Source organism: Strix aluco, chromosome 5 (genome assembly GCF_031877795.1).
Source record: "Strix aluco isolate bStrAlu1 chromosome 5, bStrAlu1.hap1, whole genome shotgun sequence".
Classification (NCBI taxonomy): domain Eukaryota; kingdom Metazoa; phylum Chordata; class Aves; order Strigiformes; family Strigidae; genus Strix; species Strix aluco.
In genome coordinates this window covers 35,694,827-35,717,709 of record NC_133935.1, presented here as the reverse complement: position 1 = coordinate 35,717,709, position 22,883 = coordinate 35,694,827, and the positions used below count along the sequence as shown (strand labels likewise).

The 22,883-nt window shown below is 41.4% G+C and overlaps 1 protein-coding gene across 7 annotated transcripts in view; it reads right to left on the bottom strand.

The window, feature by feature from the left end:
• The window catches only part of ANKS1B (ankyrin repeat and sterile alpha motif domain containing 1B), a 447,745-nt gene that overhangs the window by 69,283 nt on the left and 355,579 nt on the right, over positions 1-22,883 (bottom strand). The window contains exon 1 of one of the 7 annotated variants that reach the window (XM_074826979.1): positions 21,074-21,248. The exons of 5 other annotated variants lie outside the window; for them this stretch is intronic. The gene's annotated coding sequence lies outside the window, so the exon portion shown is untranslated. Of the gene's footprint in view, positions 1-20,661; positions 20,740-21,073; positions 21,249-22,883 lie in introns of those variants that run through there. One more of the 7 variants, XM_074826980.1, reaches the window with a different exon arrangement.

The window sequence follows — 22,883 nt, the reverse complement described above, 5'->3', positions numbered from 1 at the left end:
AAAGAACGTACACGGGCAAATGAGATAGCAAAATCTGTTAAACTTTACAACTGAGGTTAAGATGCGAAGCAAGCAACTGTCTTTTCTCTTCAAACTCTCTAATTCCTGAAAGGTTAAAAAACTGCACAGATTTATCAGCAGAAGAGTTACTAGTAAAAACAATTTGTTTCAGAGGGTAAACATAACTTTTGTTGTGCAGATTGCAAGAAGACAATAACTGTCCTCAGACACATATATTTCTAGACATAAACATCTCATTTACAGTTCAGTATTTTAAAGAAATGAAAACAGGGAAGAGCTGATCACAGTTCTAAACCTGCTTTGTGCAACAAGACTAATGCAGGACTGAGTTAAGGAGCTGACCCATATACCGAAAAATAGGTTCTAAAATTAAATGGGAAAATGTACATCATTATTTTAACTTAGCTCAAAGTTGCACAGCTAAATCTCTGTGCAGCAAACTGAAGTTATCTATACACTGCAGGTTATTATGCACTCAGCAAACACACAACATTTAAATTTTTGCTCTGTTAGTGGTATTGAATTTTTCATGCATTTTAAAGTTGGATAAATGGTTAGGAAAATAATTCAATAGGTCAGACATTTCATTAACTTAAATATTAACAACAAAATCCTCCAAGCAGAATAAAAATGCTCTTTTTTTTTTTTTTTTTTTTGCCTCTTCCTGTGGATCTATATATTTATCCAGGGCAGCAGAACCCACTGAGAATGCTTCTCAGTTTGCCAGAAGTACGAGGGTGCTAGACATCTGGGGCTGCACAACCTACATACTCTGCTGAAATTGCTCATGTTTAGTTTCTAGCTAACACTTTACTTTTTGTCTTAATTTACACTTATGTTCTTGGTCCAAGGTGCACTGTTCCCAAAGGAAACTTTGCTTTGCTTTAATTCCTGAATGCAAACTGAGTATCATCTTAACACTGTTTAATAACTTAATCAAGCATACATACATTAGGGCTTTGATAGTATCTAAAATATTTTCCACAAGTTTATAAATTACCTGCCTGCAATGATCTAAAACCAGTGAAAGAGCCTCCTTCAAACACCACTTACTGGTAACAAGGATGAGAACCTGGTTTTCTTGATGTCAGTGGCAAAATACCATTGACTGCAATGAAGCCAGTGTCTCACTTGGATGAGACATGCTGTATTCCAATAAAATAGGGATTACACTGCATTGCAGAACTGAAAAGGATGGCTACAGTTAAAATGAAATGCTAGAATGAAAGCTGACTGTGTAAAAATAGTATTTTCTTATTCAGCAGACCTACCCTACAAATTTATTCAATCTCATAGCTGCTTATATTCACGGCTAGGAAAAAAAAAATCCTAAAATTACTTTTTATTTCCATTTCAGAGATGGCACATTTATGGTAAGAGTAAGCAGATCCTGTTTATATTGTCTCTCACTCTTGTGATTTCATCATGAGTCTCATCAAAGTCTATCTTCCTCACAAAACCACAAACTTTTGAATCTCAGCAAAGGAAGACAAAACACACAAGTCCCATGACTGCATAGAAAGCTTTGAATTATCATATTAGGGGGGAGAGCAAAAAACCCCACATCTTAATTTTCCTATGACATTTGAAGCCCTGAGGTTGACTAGCTTTTCATCATCTATATAATAGCTAATTAAAAGACAACTGAAATTTCAAATTCTACATACATGAACAGTCTGCACAAGCTGCAGCAGCCCTACCCTAAATACTGCCTGCAGAATCCTTATTACCATGTAAAAGCAAGCAAGACAGCCTTTGAGACACAAACTAAACTTGCAGGCAATATGCATACTGTAGTTAGGAAAAACCTTTTATTTTCAAACTTGAAAATTTTTACCTTGTGGTCCCTAAGACAAAACAACACAGCACTTTGTTACCATTCAATAAATCTTCAGCTTTTCACAGCGCTGAGTTATGAAAGGTTCTAACTTTTACCTAGGTAAAAAGAAGGGATGCAAAGAAAAGTTTGGACACATCCCAAGTGTAACCAAACTACTAAAACCAAAAACCACATGCAAAGACAAATGAGAGAAGTTGTATGGCAGTATTTCTCCCTGGCTGTGCTCTGTAAAGGACTCTGTTGAGACTCAGGTGTAAAAGCCACTGTTGTTAGTGCTAATCCTCTGCTCCCAACCCACTGATATAGCACGTAAGACTGAGGCAGATCTGAGACAAGCTGGGGACAACCTGCAGTTTTGACATGTCTCCTTCCTCCTGACCCTACAGGAACCTCTCCCAGGCTGTTGGTGTCAGTGGTAAGCAAGAGCCACAAATCAGTTCATTCCAGTCACAACGTTCATCGATTCACTAGTGTAAGATGCAGATGATAGCAACTTTTACTAATAGCTGCTTTTGATCCTATACTGTCAACTCTTAACCTTTCCAGCCTGCTTTGTCACCACACATGTTTTACTAGAGCAGAAGCCTACAAGGAGCTAAAGCAGCCCAGGTCTCAAGAAGAACAATGCCCATGGTGGAATGAAGGGAACCGGATGCATCCAATCTGGTAAGATTTGTCCTTTCATCTCAGGCATCCAGGACATCTATCACTCTATGGCAAAGTATGAGAGAAGACACAGCCCAGCAAGATGAAATAAAAAAGGGCTGTAAACTGAACATCAAATGAGTTTGGAACTGGAGAGAGCAGGGAGCAAAGTACATGTGCTCAGACATGGTCTCCTGCTTCACTAGATAAATAAGAATAGGGTTGAGCAATGTGATTTAAGAAGAAAATGATATGACACAGTATGTTTTATTTCACAGCATGCTAAAAAATGATTAAAGAAACGTGAAGAAGAGTAAAAGACTTGCTCTTTTAGCTTTACTTTCAAATACAGCAATATAACACAGAATCATTCTGATATGCTGCTGCATGCATCACTTCTATGCCTATTATCCAGCTTCTTAGAAATATGAAATCCAAACCTACACATTTTATCTTAGAGCAGCAGCACAGGTTTTGTAGAGTGCGAGCTTATGAATGGTAAAACAGGAATTTAGCACAGTGAAAACACAGTCCAAGCTCAGGGGTCTATTCTCTTCTCATTGCTTTTGTATACTTCCAGTATTCGGGAAAATTACGTAGAAGCATTAAGTAGAATAAGACTCCTGTGAAATGAGCTCACAAGCAAAATTAAGAGAGGGCGAGAGCAGTGAATAACTGAATCCCCTCAGCCAGAAGAATGCCACGCTGGAGTGTCACAGAAGGATATACAACATGTGCTACTCTGCACCCACTTTTCAGTTGACCTGTGTAATTTATGAATCCGACAGCACCATACATACCCACAGGCTCTTCCTAACCTCCCTCCTGCCCATCAGCATGCTCCACAGAGAGCTGACAAGGAGACTGACACAATGAAAACGCAGTGGTTTGGCTGCCTTTCAACCTTCTCTATACCCTGGAGACAGAAGGATTACTTATTATTAGCTATTAGGAAATTTAATCCATTATACTACATTGCATATGATCAAGCTTTATTGTACTCTAGTGAGTCTTACCATAGTATAAACATCAGATTATAAACTTTTTTAATGCACTGGCTTTAATTTTATATAGAGTCAACTTCCCCTGTTGCAATGTGGTCACTTCATTATGTACTGCTGATAAGAATGTGACTCTTGAGTCATTGAACAATAGAAGTGTATGCTTCTATTGGTGCAGAGCAGAAAGAAACAAACACCTAACTTGATTTCTCTTTCCCAATTTTCCTTTTAACAAATGAAAACCAGAAGCACATGTGGATTAACTGATAAACTTAAGGCTGCAGATAAAACTTGGCATACTAACAGGCATGAAAACCACATCTCCTAAATCCTAACGCCATGCTTTATTCAAAAAACCATTCTGGCCTTACTTGCTGTATCCACACAATCACAATGGGTGAAATAAGAGCCATAAAAAAATCCACCTTGTGTGCAGTCAGGGCACAGTCTGGCCAAGGCACTGTAAGAAGTGGTTCACAGTCTTTACTTTCTGCAAGCCTAAAATCAGATGTTACACACTGATTTCTTATACTGCTCTTTGTTCTCATATACTAATGATGATATCCATGAAAATCACAACACTTTCTCACAGACCACTAGTTTAAGTGAAAATGTATTATGATTACATAAGTGACACTGCATTTACTGATCACAAATATAAAGGAAAAAAACCCATTAAAATATGTACTCTTTATCCAATCAAGGATTAGCAAACATTAATCCTTGTAAAACAGTAAAATATCTGATTAAAAGGAGACCAGAAATCAAAAGTGAATTTCTAACGTAGCCATCTATCACGCCACTCCGCCACCTTCCATTCTGGGTGGAATGCATATTTATCTGCCTTTGTGTTCCGTACCCACTACATAGCAACATGCACACTGAGGAACTCTTTCCCATGAACCGTAACATTCTGCTAAATCCAGCTACCCTGCAGCATATGCTTTTCCCCTGGGCAGAAGACGAGAGTGCCAGGCACTCCTGGCCCTTATCAGTCACGTCACACTACCAGAGGGCACTTAGCACTGTGAGGAGAGCGGTATGAGGAGCTACTCACAACCGAGTGCTTTCACTTAAGCCAATATGCCACTCATCACATAGTGACTTATTTTAAAGAGGCATCTGCTGATTGACATTTGCCACCAGGAGCATAAGTAACAGTATATTTTCCTATGGATGTTCATTTATGTCTCCACAATCCTTCCCTCAACCAAGACCAGAACTCCTCCATTCTCTGTACCTCTTTCTCCTCTGTATTATTTCTAGCTTCCCCAGTTCTCGTCGTTATTTCAGCTTCCCACCATGGCTCTACTACTCCTTACCTGCAGTTTTTCCCACCCTAGCACTGGAAGCCACAATATCCCCACCACAATGAGGATATTAAAAGGGTTCCCTCTACTCACTGTCATGACAGTTGTGGGAACTTCAGACCTCTGAAATAAACCATTCTTACAGCTCAAATGCCCAATCAGTTCGACAGCTCAAAAGACTGACAGCATAATTGCAAAAACATAATTCTTTAGGTTAAAAAGTATTCCCCAAAAGAAAACTTTAATGGAGTCAGTGACCAAAAATTCTAAAATACATGTATTTTAATAATAGTTACAGCTCAGAGCAAGAACCTCAAATCTCATTTCTCACGTAACTTCAGCAGAACTGCAGTTATTTAATCACTGTTCAGCTCATAAAATGAAAAGGAGCATGATACTCTTAATAGTCTTTTCCTACAAACAGAAAATTTAAAGCACCCCAAATTTAGACTCAATTCTGTCCTTCAGCAGTGATAAACACAACTCGGCGAAACAAACCCAGGCTGTGCATTTGTGTCTACATAACTGACATGACGTTCATGTAGAGTGAATGTCGTTCCACACTCATGCCAGAACAGTGATTAATTAAGCAACTGTCTTCAGCGATTTTTCTCACCTGAGCATGCACATCCAGAATTTCTATGCAGGATTCTTTGGACTGAGATTGTAAAGAGGCCTGCTGCTTAGGACAAACAAACATCAGATTGATTTCTAAGCTCACATAATCATATTAAAGCATTCCGAAATTAGAAACAATCCAGTACTTTGACTATCCACTAAGGAAAGCATTTATTTTTATCAAAATAGCTATACAGATAATTTATTCAGGGAAGAACCAAGTTGTGAACCTGACTGTTCAAATAACAAAAACATCAAGCAGGCAAATGTTGTCCTCTGTCAGAGTCAGATTATTAGGACTGGGGAATTTTAAACAGCAGTAAAATGTATTACACAAAGCTCACTAAATCTGGGGAGTTAAGGGAGTCCTATAGTCCAGGTTAGTATGCCTTTGTGTGATGATAATGATCCAAGGACTCTAGATGCTCCTGCTGCCAAGATAAAGCACCCAAGGCAGCTGCACACAGAGCTGCAGCTAGGCACTGTCAGAAGAGGAGAAACTTCTGAAAGTGAAGGCGAGGATGAGCACACAGGTAGTGACCAACCCTGGATGCATAAGCTTCCTTAATGCACAGCTTCCACTTGATAGTACATGAAAACATAAAAAAATTATTTCCTCTAACTTCAAGAAAATGAAATTGTATATTCTGAAGGCCTTATCCTGCAATGGCTCCAAACACCTTCCTTTTGATGATTCACAGAAGAGTACCATCCTCATGTGTCCTTTTGACTCATGCTGAAGCATAATTGCTGCTCTTTTTTTATTACTACATCCATTTTCTCTCATCTGTCCTTTCTGTTTTCCTGCTATTTCTTTTAATTTTCTAAATTTATAGATATAGAAATAGCTTTCTAACTTTTACTCTTTTTAACTCTCTTGTGCTTTGGCGTCTCTTTCTTTTCTGCAACTTTTCAGGAAGCCAGATACTGTGAGAGTGACATTTTGCCTCTTTTTAATCTACTCATTTATTTTGCTGAAATGAAAGCAAAGGATCAGGAATACTTTAGTTCTAAAGACACTGTCCAAGCCTGCAGCTATTTACTTATGAACTGATTATGTGAATGACTGTGTTAGAAGTCATTAGAGGTCTAAGGGATAATGTCACAAACGATAGAATATAAAAGCCACAAACAGGTTTTCAAGCAGCAACATGTTACCCGCAGCTGCAAATGTTTGTTAGCACAGGTGAGGCACATTGAGATCAGCCTTGACATCTATACTATCCTGATTTTGCCTGCCCATCAACTGTCACTTGTAGACTAATCTTGCTCTCCATCACAGACTGATAATGCTTAAATAAAGCAGGATCTTGCTTTGTAAAAAGAACCAAACAATGATCAGGACTATAGATAATAGCCTTTTGAAAGGTAAATCCACCAGGATGAGAAAATCAGTATGAGGAATAACTCCTTAGCGGAGGTGAACTGTAGCTTTCTGGAGCAGTGTGTGTGTCTGAGAACCAAGTTCTAAGTCCAGCAAGTGAGCTTGCAGGTTAAAAAGATTTGCAACTGCTAAAAACTGACGTGGGGAAAGGTCAATGTTTGTTCTAAAAATAGCAGAATTATACATGTGATGTATTAAACTTCAGTGCTTTTAAGGAAGAAAGGTGTCAAAAATTTAGGCAAGCATGACTTGAATCATACTAAAAAATGCTCAGCCATACTACATATGCTAATCTGGCTAATGCCGAAAACTACTTTCTTCTAAAGTCAGTATGGCTTCCATCATCCTGAAAGAACAACTGTTCTTCAGTGTGACCACAGAAATCCTGCTCCATGCATAGTCTTCCTGCATCCACGAACAGCAGTGAGATCTGGTTAATACATCTCACCTAACTGACAGGGGTGAAGAAGTTACCTGGCTAAGAGTAACCCAACCTAAGAGGAGCATCAAGACGATGGGGAATCCACTAGGACCAAATAACAGCAAAACTGAACAAGATGAAGAGCAGTGACATTTTTGGTCACGGATCCAGCATCCAGCACCACCTAGCCAGTCACTATGCCAGCAGTGGAAGCAGGTGGCATTAGCACTTGCCCTGAAGGCAACTCAGACCATTCTGAATTTCCAGGCTTGTGTGAGAAAGGAGGCAGTGGAGCGGTCTGCAGACCACCTGCTGGTCTTCTTGGAGGCAAAACCGAGATGGCAGCCAGCCACCTGGAAGGAGCCAACTTCTGCCCTGGTGACTGACAGGTTTGGTCTTGATCCCTGGAGGAAAAGGTATTGCTGCTGGAAAAGCAAGCCCGTCTGTGAAAGGCCAAAAGAAAGGTATGAATGGACAATTTAGGGAAGTAATTACTCCTTATAAATCCCTTTTCTTCATTAACACTTTAGTTCTTGTTTTGGTTTTGAAATAACTCATTTTAAGACACTAAATAAACAATACAGATTCTGCTGCTTCATTAAGTAACTGGACATTCTTAGTATTTAGGCATTTTTTCTATACACAGCAGAAGGAAATATTCTAATGAACCGATCATATTTTTTTCCATGGTATGGAGCACATAAAAAAAAGCAATTCCAATAATCATTATTACTGCTAGAGTATATATTAATACATTTTAGATAAATCATCGCCTCTACTATCAACTCAGATACTGCTCCTGCAAATAAAGCAATACCTTGTTACCTAGCAACTGAGCAAGTCCCTGCTACACTGCAAAAAAAAAAAAAAAAAAAGCAAATATATATATTTATATATCCCCTTGGTTTCATGTTGAGAGAACATCCGTAAAGAACAAAGAATAATCCACTCAAATGCCCAGAAATTCAATATTTAAATAAAATCTTTGATCTTCCACGTTTCATGAGTATCTTCAGAAGCCAAGGCTAGATTAAACATGCGTTACCTCTTACTGACAATGTTCTTGTTATGCATTTCTTGGAATATGTTATTAATGCATATATAAGTACACAGACATCACACATATGAGCCATGACAGGCTTTTAATGCTACATCTGATCTGTATTAGAATAGAAATAGCTATCACAGGGCTTTTTTAACGTCTGTTTGCTTATGCTAAATCAGTTCCTTTCCCGTTTAACATAGCAATGCACACTATCACCTCTTACTGATGCAATGTCTCTTTTTAGGGTTTTGTCCTTTGTACAAATTATTCCTTGTGTTGCATTTAAAAAAAAAAAAAACGTTTGCACTACAAAACCCACCACTTTGTTGATTTATATTTCATGTCTGTTTCTGACAGATTGCCAACACTGTACTGGTCAAAAATGAACAAGGGCAGCTCAGGAGTCCTACTTGCGTGGACAAGCCACTGTCCCAGGCAACACACAAATTCGGCAGCAGCCTCTGAACCCTCTGGTTACCAGCGTGTGTCTGGCTGATGCTTTACTGTGAGTTGAAAAAGGCAGCAGAAGGATTCATGGCCCCATGACCGCACAGTATGAAGACATACCCTTACTGCAACAAGGACTGCCAATAAGCTTGTGCAATAGAGAGAATATGAAGTCATGAAAATTGCTGTCCTGAAGGCCTACAGTTTGATCAGTAGGTAACTGTTCGCACATTCAATATTGTCTAGGTCATCACACTGCCCCCAGATCCAATGTGAAATACATCTGATGACAATGCAAATTTCACTTCAAATTTAGTGGCTAATCACAAACCACTACTGCTAATCACAAATTAGAAGATCACTAAACACCACACAAAAATTTTGAATGCCGGTCCCGGTAGCAACATCTGTAGTGAAAGTATTCCTGAAACATGCTGTTAATGTTCTCTTGAAACTTTTTGAAATCACCTGCCTCTCAGTATACAAGGATATTGGCTCAGTTAATCATAACACAAAAGTGTACACAATCTATATCATGCTGCCTTGAACATCTGCTGCTGCTGTAATCTGCGATAATTCATAGCAAAAATATTCAGAAAATGATATGCTTGCACCCAAAGGCACCTCATTTTGTGTGGCTCTTACCATTATCTCCAAGCGCTATATACTAGATTGAAATCTTTTGCAGCTTGTTTTTGTCCATTTTTTAACATTCTTACAGCCTTTAACAACTAGGTACCATAGTTCACCTCCCAGAGGAATGTGTGAGGAGTTCAGTAAAATGCATAATGCATACAGATGGTTGAGGATGAAGTATCAGCTACCGTGACGTTCAGAAGCCTCTTACAATAAAAATTTTAGAAGTTAGTGAAACACTACAACTTATATATCTTACAAGGATAAAGCAAACATCAGAGACCATACCCTACAGGCTTTGCATGACAAAGTCTGTGCATATTGTCTCTCCCTCTGGAACACAGTCTTTAGTGACAGATGGCACAACCACTACCTACAGATGGCTCAAATGGGGGCTCCATAGCTTTGATAAATACTGCTATCAACTCCTAGGATAGGTACGGTTCAGGCAGCAGAGCAAACACAAGGAATAAATCCCTCAAAAACTTCTTAACTGTAGAATAATCACACACATAGTATTATCCTTAACAGACAGATGAAAGTCTTGGGCTCTTACCGAGCTAACAGAAATTCAGGACTACTTAAGAGTAGGTCAGTAGTTTAGGATAAAAGTGTCTGAAACGAGCATCACTCAATTTCTTATCTACTTCATCCAGAAAACCATTTCTACTTTCATCATGGACCAAGCGCTCCTAGTGAAAGTATTCTTGCTTTCCAGTGGGATTTGTTATACTTTGGAGAAGCAATCAACGCTATCACTGACAGAGTCTTGGTTTGGTTGGTAGAAAACATCCTTGCCTCAGAAGGATGATTCACTACAGTGAGCAGAAGTATTTGAATCACTACTCTAACAAAATCAAAACTCGTGGACCGATACTAGGGCTATTTGTAGCAGACTAGCATAATCTTTTCTAATCTTCTATAGAAAGCTGGAAATAAGAGCAACTGGAGTGATTTCATAAAGGAGCATTTGCTTTAGTTGAGCACACGTCTTTGAGACCCTGTTCTCTCACTCCCTACTGCTGAAAAAACAGATGAGACTTTGCAATGTATTTTGTGGCAACACAGGGCTAGTGATGGGCCCTGTTTGTCACCTGCCTTCATCCACTCACACTTGTCTTCTACCACGTGGGATCTACCAGAATGTTCTCATTGACCAAGCACTGCAGAGCTTCAGCCACGTACGCAATACAAAATACAGCAGTTCCAGAAATTTGTGGACATTCAGCTAAATAACAGGAATATTGCATTTTCAGGTTGCTGTCAGGACACAGAAGGGATGCACTGACAAAACTAACATGCCCTAATATGCATACTCCCTGCTATGTAGAAGTATCTTACGTACCCAAGATAAACATACATAGGTATAAAAATATCTCCCAGACACATCGGGGAGAGTGGACTAAAGCTCCATTCAGAGTCCTTAGATTACATGACAAGTTCCCCAGCCCACACCAGGAGTATAATAGAAAATAATATCTTTGCAAAATCCTCACAAATATAGCTCAGTAATTCTTGTATCCCAAAAAGTAAAACACCACCACCCCACCATTAACAATATGATGTTCCAAAGCAGCCCTACCAAAATCTAAATTAGAATATGCCTACTGGATTCTTGCCCGTGGAAGAAGATACCAGAATACAAATAAAAACTGTAATAATTTAAACCTTGATTACACTCCCAATTACTACAGTATCTAGCATCTCTCCTGCAGACCTGCAGTTTCTATTTCCTTCTGTCATCGCTATCTTTTCCAGAATATAGACAACATTAAAATTGCCCATTTTCAATTCCTGCTGTCCACAATTTAACAAGTTTACTGTTCCCAACTTCCAAGTTTCACAGCCTGAAACTATACTGTAGAGTAAGAAGGAAGGCCACTTTGTCAGAGCTTCAAGAAATAGAAAAAACTATATCTGAATTTATTTATGATGAGCTACCTCAACTTTTATTCCTTTTCAGGTTATAGGAAACCATGACTGACATTCTTCTTTTTGAGGAACTGCCGCGTAGAAAAGGGAGACAGAGATTGCTATAGTGTCAATGTAATTTCTGAATGCATCACACAATCTTTTGTAATATGTCAAAAGTATAAACAAAAACACTCCATGTGTCATAGTCTACAAAAGGTATCAGGTTTTATAGTATAATAATGCATGACAGCTCTCTTAATACTTCTGGTAATTCAGTAATTATGTAAATACCTACAATTTAGATTACACTGACGCACACACACCATTAAAGTTTGAGCCAAACTCTGACTGCTTTATCTGTGAATGCAGCAACAGGAAAACCTTTAGACTGAACTCAGTTATGTCAGCTTTCATATTGCTGGACTAGCCCCCCTGCTCACTGCAGCAATGTGTGAGAGAGTGACTTGAAGTTACACTACGATCCCCTAATCCTCAGTTTGAACCTGCAGGACCTGTGGATGCCTCAAGGCTGAGCTAAACTTCAACTACCTGCCCCCTCCCACAGGCAGGGAGATCTAGACCATTGTCTCATCCTCTTCAGCGGGGCCCTATACTGAGGTGTAAGAGCAGGAACAGGAGGAACGATGGGGTAAGATCCACCTTGGAGACCATCAGTCAAGGGGATTGTCCACACACACTCCAGTAGGGCAGCTCCACCCCTCCTCCTCCCATGGAGAAGCATAAAGGCACCAGGGCAAAAGGTTAGGATTTGGTTTTTGGAAATGATAGATGTGAATAATGAAGTATATGATGCATAGTATAAAAGTCTAAACTTCAGACTAAAGAACCAGGAGGGAGGTGAGTGGCAGAAAAATGTAAACTATAGCAAAAGTGCTAAATTCCACTTAATTTACACATTTGAATTGACTGTTTTCTTGCTGTTACCATCTCTTTAAGAGCTACCTGACTTGCAAAGAATTCCTACATTCCTAATAAATTAAATACTTCAGGGATGTTACTAGTTTTTAACTAGTCCCCTCACCCGCTTAGTTATGTCATCACTGCATTAGGATCAACATAACAGGGTTTTAACCAGAACAGGTTGTGGTGGCTGAAATAAGATATTCTAAAAATAAGATTTATAAAAATGTGACACATCAACCCCTAGCAATAGCAACAATACCAGATATAGCTTCTGTATAATGCATGAACACAGGATTACTTCCATGAATCAACAGTTTTGCATTAAAATATAAAATTATCATCACATACAGATAACTAAAAGTGACGATTGGTTAGAAAAGAAGAAATTTTATTTTACATGAGTATTTGTACCTCTAGTGTTATAATGAGATTATGAAGGTCAAATAATAATCCTATTACTTAAATTACATAACTCAAAATAGGGTGCATGTCAACAACATGGAAAGGCGACTGCTGTTTTGTGTTTATTCACCGCTTCTAATTCAGATTGTTTCTTTTACAGTACTTCTGAACTGCTCTTGCAAAAGAAATTTTCGTACACAAAGTCTAAGTTCTTATACCATAAGGCAAGAAAGGCATTTTTAAAAACAAATTCTATGCTATGCTTTGCAGATAAAAAGAGATTCTTCCCTTGTGAAGGTCCCTGCATAGATTACCAATCTTGGACAGCAAAGAGCAGCAATCTGGGGAATCACTTCCCAGTCTGACCAAGTTACTGTCCTCAGCTGTGTGGTCTGACTGCCACAGGGCATTACCAAGTCCTCAGGTACCACACATGTACAATGCTGCCCAACACCAACAGTCAGCAGAAGTAAGTGGTACTTTTCTTTACTTGTGAAAATAATTAGGAAACTGTTTGTTCAAAAATAAAAAAGCTTTCCAGCTTTCTGTTGGTTGGAGTGGTCTTCGGTATACATACTAACAAAGAAAATATAATCTCAATGGAGTCAACTATTTAAACAGGAAAAAAATTGCTTTTTTGGGGGATATGACTTGCTCTTTAGCTTGTGTTTTAAATTGCATTTATTTTTTAATAAACATTACCAATACTCTTATTACAGAAGTATAGTCCTGCAGTACTATCCTTAAATATCAAGACCAAAGCATTTCAACAAAATTTTTGACTTTGGAAGGTCACTTGCTTGTATATACAGTAGAACGTGGCATATTTAATGAAAAATAGTTCAAAGGGAAACTTAACACCCTACAGCCAAGCTTTACAGATTAGGACTGCCTATCATTAGTTTCCTACTTCCACAACTGGGCATTTACAGAGAATATCAACTAGACTAATGCCTCCTCTAAAGGCACCTTTCCCTTTGAAAACCACATACTGAATTATAGAGTTTAGAGCCTAAGTTTTAGGCCGCAAAGACAGAAAATACTGCTCTTGATCTTTCCTTGTCAACATTGCGTTTTCTCTGAAGTTCTAGCCAATTAATTGGTCAATGCAAACGAATCAAGAAATAAATAAAATCACATTAAAAGATGGCATCTTTAGCAAGAGTTCATGGGGCTTCTGTCAGGTTTGGGCTCTTGTGACAGTGATAGAAATAGGAGGATGCATACTACCTTCAGAAAGGTAGGTCAGGACCCATCCAAATACTGCTTGACTGCAGTTATAACTGAATGTATTCCATTGCTTGTCCTTCTTCCTAGTATCCAGGAAGATTACTCCTGACAAAGTACGTGAGACATAATCTTCAGTCTGTTCAGTCAATGAAATCAATGGTGCTATGACAATTTATACCAGCCGAGAACCTTGTTGCAAATCTCTGAGTGCAACCCCTCATGGTACGTGATGCTTTCTTCTCCTACCCCATGCTTCCTTGTGCGTATCATCACTGCAGAGCTACCGCTTAGTCCCAGACAGCTCTGTAAAGAACAAAAATGGTGGCAGCAAGCCTTAGACAGGTAGCAGGAATGGGCACAGCCAAGTGCCACAGGAGGAAATGGTTTATTTTATCCAGGTCAATCCCAAAGATTATCCTGTGCTGGCTGGTAGATGCTTATGAAATGAACATGATGCAGAAAACACTAAATAAATACTTGTTATTACTGTGCTGTGATCGTGGCTAATACATACACAAAGTATTTAAGGACAAGTATGGAGCTCTTTGGCAGTGTGCTGAGATGGCTGGGTGCAGACAGTAGTATAGGGAGTGGCGTTCGGAAGATCTCGCGATGTACGGAAGGAATAGCTGTAGCCCCCCTTGTTACAAGGTAAGGTGATGGATAGGCTTGTAACACTAAGGGCACACCCACGAAGGAGGTGCTTGAACGTATATATGTAAGATACGCAGTTTAATAAACGGACATTTTGTAACCACCACATTGGTGTTTGTACTGATGTCTCCGAGAAGGTTTTAACCTCCCGCGGTATTAGTCCCTGCGACCTGAGCACCACAGACATGTGGGTCGGCAGGTTTAAAGAAGCAGAGCTAATTACGACACAGTAGTTTGGAAGCGCCCAAGTCACAGCACCACACAATCACCCCCAAATCAGTATCTTGTGCTAAGGCAAAGGGCCTGTTAATCTCTCACACAGACCAAAGATACTCTTTCAAACAACCAAAATTAGAATCAATAGAATCCAAGCAGAAATTATAGTCATAATATTTAGTGCTCTTCTCATACTTTCATGCTTAAAGAAGCGCAACCTTGCAGTATTCAGACAGTCTTAAAGATTTATTGCCATTTTGCACAAGTATGTAAAAATCACATGGACAGTCAATTAATTAAATTAATAAGCAGTGGAGAAACCCCTAGGAAAAGGTTAGTGCAAGAGATTTTTTTAAACCTGTGAGCACCTGTTAAACAATATTTAACTGTGAGTTTTTAAATGAAGATGAGGTTTGGAAGTCTTGTTACAGTGTGCCTCCTGTAGAGCCAGTCTTTGCTTCTGAGATACCTGAGCTGGTCATAGCATGGATTAGGATTGAGAAGTACTCACAAAGGTCTATAAAAATCCTTGAATTCTTGTTTCTTGCTAGCGCTAGGAGCAGGAACACCACCACATTCAGATTTTAAAGAAAAATACTAACTTGCATTCAGTTTTGTAATGGCTTCAGTAAAAATACAAATGAGTCATACAATACTTCCCTTAGGTTTTGCTCAAGTATTTTTCTGTGTGACAATTCACCCCAATATCCACTTACCTCTGTGGCAGTTTATAAATATTAGTACAGAATGTTGAAATTCTATGTATTTTTATTATATAATAACAACCCAGGTGTTTCACAAACCAATCGGGTACCCATTGATAATGAGCTTTCCAGGTGACTATGCTATTAACAAAGTAACACTCTTCCTAGATTTTAGAATTACCTCTGAAAATATACCTGGAAAATAAAAGCATTAACAAAGCATGGTGATGGTATAACAGCTCTTTGATTATGGGATCCTGAAGGAGGTAATTAAACAGTTTTTAGTTATCTTAAATTTTAAGTGTTTTAACTGTTTGCAAACTGACATTTACCGGGCATATTTATCTATGCAATAAGTGACACTATCTAAGACTTTATAAACAGTAAGAAGTTGCTAGATTATTTCTACAAGCACTTTTTAGGAATCTATTTAAAATGATGAGAGTCTTAATATCAGTGTCAACGGGATAAGACGAAGCCCAAAACCAGTCAGAAGACCATGCATTACAGCAGTAAAACTTTATAATTGAAGTTATTCCTATTATATGTATACACACATACATATAGACACACATTTTAGTATTATATAATAAATCTTGATGAACACTGGAACTGACTTTTCATTTTCCTATATTAGGAATAATTATATCCAAATATTTTTGCGGCTTACCAATTTACCAGTGGCTTTTACCACCATTCACAATACTTAGAAGTAAAAAGATATTATGTGTGAAAGTGTTCTTCACTGAACAGATACACAAAGAAGAAAGGAACTATCTTCATTATACTCTTTGCAAAAGCTTTACTTCAAAGTATACAGAACCAGCCAAGGCAGCATACATGCAAATACCCAGAAGCATTGAAGGTCTGACTCCACTCTGCAGTTTAGAGGACCAGTCAACTAAACGAAGTTTAGGTGATCATCTGCAGTCAGACAAGCAGAACAAGTGTTTATCACTTTCATGTTTCACGATGCTTAAATGTACTAAAAAACTAAGCATTTATTCTCCACTGTAGAGAAGCACTTTCTGGAAAAAAGTACTTCAAAAATTAAACAATGGACTAAAATCTGCTGTCAAATGGGTAAAACTCTCTGCTGACTTCATCTGCTATTACTGCAGCTACAATTAAATTCACTCTTTTTACAGCATCAGAACTTAAAATATTCTAAACAACAGAAAAACCTCTTTGGACATTTGTTGACTGAAGGAACCAGGACAGAATGAAGAACAAACCCACTACACGTAACAAACCTTATACAAATCACCCTGGATTTCCTGCATCAAAAAGCTGGAAAAACATAAGCAAAGAGATACATCCTTCCTTAACACGTCCCAGTTTTGTGTTTCTAGAAAGAGCAAACTACAAAGGCAAATGCCTGGGAGAAAGAACTTCCATCTCAAGCTTTCTAAGGCCTCTTTTCCCCACCAGACACTTATTTCGGGCACTGCTGATAAGCATATAGCATGTGTGGTACATTTATTAAAAACAGGATGGTTACAATTAGTTCTACACCAGCTGGAATTTCCAATTACTTTTTCCAAAAGAAAACCACCCTTTTTTTTGGTTGTTTGGAGAGGGATCACAGGAATAGGCCAAGCAAGGACTGTGCAAGTATCATCTGTCTTTAAGAAAGGCACTGCAAAACTCTCCAAGATGTTCCTCGGTCAACTGAGTTAGAAATATCCCACTAGTAGGAGGTTGAAGGCAGTCAGTAAGGAATGGAGGAAGACCAGAGATGGTCCTGGATTTTCTCCTTTGTGCTTGAACATTTCCATGACAAAAGAACCTGTTCCACTCTGTGATCCAAGGACAGAGATAGTCTCCAGGAGGTGTGCCAGCACTTCTCAACCCAGAATCACTGTCCTTTTATCAAGGAAGAAAGGCTCTCTCTCTGATGATTCTCCTTTGGTTAAGGTTTGTTCAACACAAGTATCATCAATCCCTTACACTAGACATAATGATTGCTATCTTCAGCTATCATGAAGTTGGGCACAAATGGCATTTGTAATGTTGCAAGATACTTCAGAGAAATTCATTGGGGGGTGACAATGTCAACAAGATCCTTTTCTTTCTTTAACACTGTGCTCAAGCTTGTCAGAGTGAATCCAGCCCAAATTTGAGGGTTTTTTTAAATGAGGAATTTTTGGAGACAGGAAGAGGTGTTTGCTAGTTGAAGGACCTTTAGAAATCTTCTGTTGCTCCAGAGTATGTAAACAGAAAGGGAGGGAAAAAAACCCAACATCAGGTATCTCCTCTTCTTCTCCCAGACTACTGAGCAGTATATAACTCCATGTCAAAAGCAATATGACCTCTGAAACTCTCCTAAAAATGCTCCACTGTCTTTACATGTAATCCATGAACCAAGGCGATATCTGAGAGCAATTCAAACGAGGGAGCAGAACTGTTGAGAATAAGGTATGTGAAGACCTGCATCTTTGGATCTCAGTGCTGAAAATACTCTATTTAACATGCTCAAACACACTACTGAAATTATCACATTTTGAAGCTTTTCTCCTCAAAGGGAAAAAATGCAGAAAGAACTACGGATAAAGACAGCTATTAAACTATGACAATGAAATGCTTTCCCTAGCTTGATTACCTTGTCCAAGCTAGGTTAATCTAAAGCATTACCCTTTGATACTTGGAACCAAGACTACTGTTGTAGACAAGATGGCATAGTTGGCACATGGACTAAAAGATCAAGTACAAGCAGCCCTCTGTTATTGCCCACACAAAGGGAAAAATTACATGGGATTGTGAAGAGTGCCAGGCTGGTACAATTTTCTGAAGGTGTTATTCTCCAGAATTTGACTGTGATTTCTTAAAAATAAGCTTGTAGCTCATATAACTGTGAAGACAACATTGAAAATGTGAACTAGTATAAACCAACATGTTCCCAAATGTGAAAACAATCCCAAAACGTATCTCTCAGAGTAAAAACTGTCCAGTTCATCACAACGATTGTTGATTTGGAAGACTAATCTAAATTTTCAACATTTAGTAAGCAAAGCATTGTGATAATAGGATCACCAGGAAAAAAGCCCAGTCTTACAAATATAATATAGTCATGCTTGGTATTTGGCAAACAAATAATATTGGACCCAGAATGATACCATTCACTCTCATCTCTGCTTTAACTTTAACTGCATGCAGAGCATCTCAGGACCAAGTGCCAAGAGAGCTTAAGTCCAGGACTTGGCAGTTTCTCAGTCCGCTCAAAGCGAGGTGGAAGTTTATTATTTGTGAAGAATATCATTCATTATGCCTATCACTAACATTTAACAAATAAATACAGATATCCTTACCAAAATGTCAGTTGTTCAATATTAAAACAAAGCAAAATCTGCATCCTCCTGATTGATGGAAATAAATTGAGCATTTCCAACACAGACTTCTGATTCCTCCGACATTAAAGCACCTTGCTCTTGAAATGTAAGTCAAATCATGACTGACCTGGGTCAAAGCTGCCTTCTCAAGTTCCTCAGTAACAAAACTCTTACCTAGAGCCGATCTGCTTTAGTTTCTTAGTTCAGTGCAGCCTTCTTTGATGGCAGCTTCATTGACAGCTCTGTTCCTAATTTTCACATCCTCTACCCTCCCTTTTTAACTCCATGTGCCCGCTTCCAGTTAGAAGTGTCATATCTCCCCCCACCCCCCGAAAAATACTACGAGAAAGAGCATCAGGCCCTCAGCTTTCTCAATTAATTTTGGGGTACTGCATTTAAATGCCTTCTAAGTAGAATGAATATGTATAGTATATTTTAATTTGCCTTCTTACTGGATACATGTATCTCTTCCTGACTATCACATCTCCTTTCTCCGGAAAAAAAAAATAATAAAGGAGCTCACCAGTATTACAGAAAGCAGACTTTACTTTGAATACATCAGCAAGTTGTTCCAATTCTCATCTGTCAACCATTTACAAAAATTCTTGAAATGGAACTTCTGAGGTGTGTAAGGTTAAGAGGGTCTGTGAGCGACCGCACGACCACAGCTTGTATACACATTACATACACATATAAAAAGAACAGATCTCTTGGTGAACAAGTGTGGCCAGACCAAAATCCATCAGCTAAAATCACTTTGAAATATTTAGGATGCCATCAGAATGGATTTTTAACTCGTTATGGTAATTACACACCATAGGATCATGGGTTTGTGCTTGGCAAACAAGCACAAACTTTACATGAATGCTAACAATTTGTATTCATATTTATTCAGGAAAAAATGTCCCCTTATCACGTAACAACCTTCCACTGAGGTTTTTATTAGCAGATTATTATATTTTATATTTTGGCATATACAGAAGATGACACAAATTGGTTCTTGATGCGCATTCAAATTAGAAGCTACTATCCATCATGCCAGGGTCTACTTTAACACTAGTTTGTAGCTCATTAGGGGAATAAGTTAGAATGTTCGTCAAGGAACCATTACGATACGTTGTATCGGTAATCCTGCCAAAGACAGACAGACACTGTAGCTTTCCTCATTAATGCCGCTGCTGTTGAGAATGGTATGGAGCACACCTTGATTTTGTGCATGTGGGCATACATTGCCACTGCTCACACAGCAGAAGGAATTTTGCAAGGCACATGGCAACATGCATCTGTCCACATGCTAAAAATCCTCAGGAAAACCGTTACTGCACGTTTGCAGCAAATTGAGTTCCAAATTAAATTCTCAGGTATCATTTTTTTCTCTCCCGATACCAACACTGCCTTCTTGCCATCAGGGTGAAATAACTGTTCGTTCAGATATATTTTTCAAACGTGAACCAAAGCTGACATACCAAAGCATAAATCCTCATTCTGATCTCTACACACTTCTGCTTTTCATCCTCCCTCCCCTTTAAAAAAAAAAAAAAAAAAACGCAACCGTAGCACTTCGCTCAACTAGCTTTCTTTAAATAACCGAAAGGACAGATAGCGGTGCCTCGAAGCCCAGACCTCGCTCGACAAGTTTTAGACCAGGGCACACCACGGCCAAGTTCAGAGACCTCGGAAAGCAAAGGTCTGCCGTGCGAATCCTGACACAGCCCCCCCGAAAGCGGCCGCCGCAGGCTCCGTGCGCCCTGCTACCGCTCCCCCAGGGGCGCCACACGAGTTGGGTGCCCACTTCCCCCCCCGCCCCCAACTCCCGAGATCAATCACTGCTCGGGAGGGCACGGAGGGAGCACTCCGGGGCCGGCAGGGCTGCCCGCGGCGCCTTCCTCCCCCTGCCACGCCGGCCCGGTGAAAACTCACCAAGCCAAGAGCACCGGCTCCGTCAGGCGGCTGAAACTCCGGCCGCCCCGCCGCCCACCGCTGACCCGCCGCCGCCTCCCCGCCGACCCCCGCCCGCCCCGGGAGCTCGGCGCCCCGCAGCGCCGCCGGGCGGGAGCCGGAGCCGCCGCCGCCGCCCGCCCCAGCGCCGAGGCGAGGGCTGACATAATCCTGCGAAAGCGGCAACCGCAGGCGCCGCCGGCTCCCGCCCGCCCCCCGGGGTCCGCTGCCGGCGCTTCCCCTCTCGCGGGGGCGGGGGGGGGGGGGGCGCGCCGTGACCCCGGCCCCCGCTCCGGGCTGCGCGGCGGGGCGGGGGCGGCGCCCGGTGGCCCCGTGCCCGGCCCCCCGCGCGCGCCCGGGGCTCGCCCAGCCCTCCCCTGCCCCCCGGTCTCACCTAGGAGCGGCGGCGGCGGCGGCGGGCTGAGCTGCCGAGCCCGGCGGGGGCGGGGAGGGAGGGGGCCCCGACGTCTGCTCCGCAACCGCTACCCCTCCGCGCTGAGCATCTTCCCCGCGCCCCGCGGTGAGTCAGGCAGGGAGAGCGCCGCGGAGCCGCGCACACCGGAGCCCCCGCCGCCCTCCCCGTCCAGCCACCGCCGCGCGCGCGCCGCCGCCCCCCCCCCCCCCCCCCCCCCCCCGCCTTCCGCGGGGGCGCGCGCGCGCGCTCCGGGCCGCGCTGCCCGCGGCGTGAGGGGGGCGGGGCGCGGGGAAGCGCGGAGCGGGGCGGGGGCGCGCGCGCGCTCACCGCGGCTCGGTGCGGTGCCGGCGCCGCGCGGGCTGCGGCGGGCGGGAGCTGCCGCGGCGCCTCCCCTCTGCCCCCGCCGTTACTATGGATATGGGCCCTGCCTCTCCTCCGCGCCCACCCGCGCAGGCGGGCCGGCAGCGCGGCGGGGCGCTCCCGGAGGGCGCCGCTGCCCCGGGCTTGGCGCGGGCCGCGGTGCGGTGCGGGGCCGGGGCGTCTCGGAGCCACGGGAGCCGGCAGCGAAACTCTGTCCCCGCCGCCGGCTGGCGGACACCTTCTCGTGCTCCCTCGGCAAAACCACTTTTTTTAAAATTTTTTTTTAAACATTGGTGTCTAAATAAATCTTAGCAGAGCTTGAATTCCTGCGTTAATACGGGCAAATAGGCATCCCACGGGATTGTTTACTTCAGTAACTGCATCCCATTAAGCAGCGCCGGCGCTGTCTAATAAGGGAAATAAAATATAAAAGATAACGCCCCTGTAATTTAACTTTACAAAATGTCAGAGTACAGAGTTGCACTTTCAGTCCCCCATGGCGGCTCTTATCTGCTTCGCCGAGGAAGTTACACATTTGATGGCGGAGCACATTACCTGACAACCTCAGCAGGCGGGGGCTGGAAGAAACGTTTTACCAAGTCAAAAAAATTTAACTCTGTTACCGCAGGTAAAGTGATCGGCAGTATACGGTTTCTAACGCAGGCTGCATTTCTCTTGCCCGCTCCCAGCAGGCCTATCCAAGATGCCAGCTGGGCAGGTGCCCCAGGCCCTGATCCTGCCTTTGGGGCTACCAAGTCTCAAGGAGAACTGTCTTTTCCATCTTCCGTGGAACAAAAGGCTTAATAAAAAAGTGAAAGAAAAATTGTCACTCTCTAGGCACAGTTTTACACAGCCAATTCACAGTCATTTTCAGCCTCTGCAAGAGGGAGAACACAGATGAATGATAGAGAAGCTGCAGACCCAGTACACTGGCAAGCCAAACTTTCCAGACACACATACAAGTCCATAGTCTAAATTTCTCAGAGACCTCACACTGAATAAACGCAGAAACCTAATTCACTAGCCCTTTTGTTTGGCATGTCCAACGGCGTGTGCTTATATAGAATTTCAAGCATAGATGGCTTTGAGCACCAAAATAAATCCTATTTGAGGCTCTGAGTGTATGTCCCTCAGAGCATTAATTAGGTCTTAAACTAGTGCTAAGCTGCATTTTTTCAAAAGTAAATCTTTCAAGAAGTAAATTATCATATTCAGAAATGGTTCTCTTGGTTATAAACAGCATTGTTCTCTACAAAAAGCACTGCTGTCGCACACACAGAGCCACTGAACTCAGTGATGTGTAACTGGGGTTGTTTAGTCTGGAGAAGAGGAGGCTGAGGGGAGACCTCATCGCCCTCTACAACTACCTGAAAGGAGGTTGCAGAGAGCTGGGGATGAGTCTCTTTAACCAAGTAACAAGCGATAGGAC